The sequence below is a fragment of the Sarcophilus harrisii genome, chromosome 2 (genome assembly GCF_902635505.1).
Source record: "Sarcophilus harrisii chromosome 2, mSarHar1.11, whole genome shotgun sequence".
Classification (NCBI taxonomy): domain Eukaryota; kingdom Metazoa; phylum Chordata; class Mammalia; order Dasyuromorphia; family Dasyuridae; genus Sarcophilus; species Sarcophilus harrisii.
In genome coordinates, this window is record NC_045427.1 from 597,479,029 (window position 1) to 597,483,470 (window position 4,442).

A 4,442-nucleotide genomic window follows, 5' to 3' on the forward strand; every position below is an offset into this window, starting at 1 on the left:
AATTAATAAATAATTTTAACATTGACATTAATAAATATTTTAATGATTAAATTAATAATTTTAATGATGAAATTAATCATAAATTAGATTAATAAATTAAGATATAAATTAATAATTAATTTCAATAATGAATTAATAAACAACTTTAATAATGAAATTAATAAATAATTTTAATAATGAATTAATAAACAACTTTAATAATGAAATTAATAATTTTAATAATGAAACTAATAATTTTAATGATGAAATTAATAAATAATAAATAAATCGATAAATTAAAGTAATTTATAAAATTAATAATTTAATAATAAAATTAATGAATAATTTTAAGAATAAAATTAATAATTTTAAGAATAAATTTAATAAGTAATAAATAAACTAAATTAATAAATTAAATTAATTTATAAAATTAATAAATAATTGTGCTGATGAAAATAATAAATTAATTAATAAATTACATTACTTTATAAAATTAATAATTTTAATAATGAAATTAATAAATAGTTTTAATGATGAAATTAATAAATAAAATAAATTGATAAATTAAATTATAAAATTAATAAATAATTTTAATAATAAAATTAATGAATAATTTAATAATAAAATTACTAAATAACAAACTAAATGAATAGATTAAATTAATTTATAAAATAAATAATTTTAATGATGAAAATAATAAATAATAAAATAAATTGATAAATTAATTTATAAAATTAATAAGTAATTTTAATAATAAAATTAATAAATAACTTTAATAATAAAATTAATAATTTTAATAATGAGATTAATAAATACTTTTAATGATGAAATTAGTAAATAATTTCAATGATGAAATTAAAATTATTTTAATGGTGAAATTAATAAATAATAAATTAATAAATTAAATTGATTTGTAAAATTAATAAATAATTTTAATAATGAAATTAATAAATTTAATAATGAAATTAATAATTTTAATGACGAAATTAATAATAAATTAAGATACAAATTAATAAATAATTTTGATAATAAAATTACTAAATAATAAATAAAATAAATTAATAAATTAAAAATAAACAAATAATTTAAAAACAAAACCAAAAAACATAATAACCCTAATCCTCCACATGCTCCAAATCACAAGAAAAGCCTAGACCGGAGAAGGCCTCCTAAAGTAGGTGGTCAACAGAGAGCAGCGCTCGAGGGGAGGCGCAGCGGTCCTGGAACGCAAGGCCTGCTGGGAAATGTAGTCAAGCTCTCGTCGTTGTCTCCGAGCCGTTCAGCCCTGCCTCCGGAGCGCCCGAGGGCTCGCGAGAGTCCGAGCAGGGCCGAGAGCCCAGCGGTTGGAAGTTGACGGCCGTCAGTTGGCCGCGCCCGGCCACGTGACCCAGGAAGTGCCCTGCCCCCCGCTTCCCACCCCCATAGAACCACCCGCCACAGAGGAAGACGACAAGCACACCGCCCGGTGGTGGAGGCCCTTTGGGAAACCCCCGATGAGCCATCCGACGGCCCTCGTTCGGCTGCCCTCTTAGCGCGGGACTTTGGAGACCACCTCACAGCAATGAGTCTGGACAAGAAGAGAAGCGCCCCGTACCACCAGATGAAGAAGCTGCGGACGAGCCCCGCCCATAGCCCGCCCTCTGAGGAGAGAGCTCCCGCGGGAAAAGGGAGCCGCGGGCAGGGGGCCTTCCAGGGTGACCAGCACCGTGAGGAAGCTCCTGGGGCCCAACCCCCACCCCGGCATGAGGCAGGAGCTCATCAGGCTCGTTGCAGCAAAGAGAGAAAAGGAGTACGTCAATTTCCGGACGTTTAGATTGTTTGCTGGAACGTGGAACGTGAATGGCCAGCCCCCGGACTGCGGGCTGGAACTGTGGCTCAGTTGTGACCGGGACCCGCCGGACATTTACTGCCTCGGGTTCCAGGAGCTGGATTTGAGCATGGAGGCCTTCTTCTACTTGGAATCGGCCAGGGAGCACGAGTGGCTGGCGTCGGTGAAGCAAGCGTTGCACGCCAAGTCCAAGTACAAGAAGGTGCAGCTGGTGCGCCTGGTGGGGATGCTGCTGCTGATCTTCGCCAGGAAGGAGCACTGCGGGCACATCCAGGACGTGGTGACGGACACCGTGGGCACGGGGCTCATGGGGAAGATGGGGAACAAGGGCGCCGTGGCGGTGAGGTTCATGTTCCACAACACCAGCTTCTGCGTCGTCAATTCCCACCTGGCCGCCCAGGGCGAGGACGTTGAGGGCAGGAACCAGGACTACAAGGACATCTGTGCCCGGATGAATTTCTTCGTCCCGAATCAGGGCCAGCTGAACATCATGAAGCACGATGTTGTCATCTGGCTGGGGGACCTGAACTACAGGCTTTACATATATAACGCCAAAGAGGTCAAAAGGCTTATTAACAAGAATGACCTTCAGAAGCTGCTCAAGCTGGACCAGCTAAATGTGCAGCGCGCGAGCAAGAAAGCTTTTGCCGACTTCACAGAAGGAGACATCAGGTTTATCCCCACCTACAAGTTTGACAGCAAAACAGACCGCTGGGACTCCAGCGGCAAGTGCCGGGTCCCCGCGTGGTGTGACAGAATCCTGTGGAAGGGGACCAACGTGAGTCAGGTCCGCTATCAGAGTCACATGGGGCTAAAAACCAGCGACCACAAACCCGTCAGTTCTCTCTTCCTTATCGGAGTGAAAATTGTAGATGACAGGAGGTACCAAGAGGTGTTTGAAGACAGTACTCAGCTCATAGACAGAATGGAAAACTACTTCCTTCCTTCCGTCGTCCTTAGCAGGAGAGATTTCAGGTTTGAAAATGTGAAATTTCGGCAGCTGCAGAAGCAGAAATTGCAGATCACCAACAATGGGCAGGTTCCCTGCCATTTTTCCTTCGTCTCTAAGCTGGGTGACAAGCAGTACTGCAAACCGTGGCTTCAGGCTAAGCCCTGTGATGGCTACTTGGAGCCCAATGAGACGGTGGACATTTTCTTGAGTGTCTACGTTAATAAAGATTCTGTGCCGGTCCTGAGCTCTGGGGAAGATAGTATTAAAGATATTCTCATCCTTCACGTGGATCAAGGCAAAGATTACTTCCTGACCATCAGCGGCACTTACCTTCGGAGTTGTTGTGGCACATCCCTGGAAACTTTGTGCCAGTTGAGAAGACCAATCCAAGAAGTTCCTATTTCCAAACTCATAGACTTGGAGATGACTTCTTTGGAGGAGAGTGTTGGTGAAAAGCCCCTTCAGATTCCCAAGGAACTCTGGCTCTTAGTGGACCACTTATATAAACATGCCTGTGACCAGAAGGATTTGTTCCAGACTCCCGGATCACAAAAAGAAGTGCAACAAATTATTGATTGTTTGGATACTAGCATTCTGAAATTAATACCTGGCAGTAATCACTCAATAGCTGAGACACTCCTCATCTTCCTGGAAGCCCTGCCAGAGCCCGTTATCTCTTATGAACTATATCAGCGATGCCTTGACTATTCACACGACCACCGACTCTGCCAGCAAGTGATTTCACACCTTCCACAGTACCACAGAAACGTCTTCTGGTATCTGATCGCTTTCCTTCGCGAACTCTTAAGGCACTCTGAAACTAACAACATCACTGCCAATATGCTCGCCAATCTTTTCTCAAGTCTTCTACTACGGCCTCCACCTAATCTAAAGGCAAAACAGACTCAGAACCACCGGCGTGCTGTCCAGTTTCTCTTGGGCTTCTTGCTTGGAGGTGATAAAAACTAACTCTTCCTCTGTCATTTTGCCACGCTCACCTCCAAATTCCAGGACAAAGGAATCTCAAGCTGTGAATCAGAAGTGATTTGAGAGCTTCCTCTTTGGCTCCAAAGGGATCTGTCCTCCAGCTTTTTGGCTGTTAGCTGTTGAAAATCTGTAACTTAAAAGCACATTAGAGAAAGTGAGTCTTCTAGGGCCACTTGATCTACAACATATCCTGTACATCGGAGGACTTAAGACTCATATTGCCAAGCCAAAGAACCCCATGCTTAATGTTTTGTGCTTTATCTTTGTGGGACAAAGAGATCTGTATTCACAGCCCAAAAAAAAAAAAAGTCCAAGATGAATTCCAGCCCTGGAGTGAAGGTAGCTTACAGAGTCATTCTTGGCACAGAAGTTCCTCATTATGGATGCTGTGCTTTTATTAATGCAGCTTAAGGTAGTCTTGGTCACACTGTTGATGAATATTGAGCTTTCAATTCACTAAGAGCCCCAAACCTTTTTCACACAAACTGTTGCCTACATCTCTTATCTCTCCAGAATCCATATAACCAGAATAACTAAAATCACTTTCCATATCCCATTTTCTTGAGGGACACAGATTTCCAGTGAGTTAATATGAAAGATTTATTCAAAAATATGACTTCAAATATATGTCATAGGATTAGTACAAATTTAGTATAGTTTCTTCCATTATATGAAGACAGAAAAATTAAGGAGGAC

At 40.1% G+C, this 4,442-nt stretch overlaps 1 pseudogene; it reads left to right on the plus strand.

Annotated features, from left to right (window-relative positions):
* The first annotated feature begins 1,386 nt into the window (after positions 1-1,386).
* On the plus strand, positions 1,387-4,084 carry LOC100935335 (annotated as a pseudogene).
* Positions 4,085-4,442: the final 358 nt, after the last annotated feature.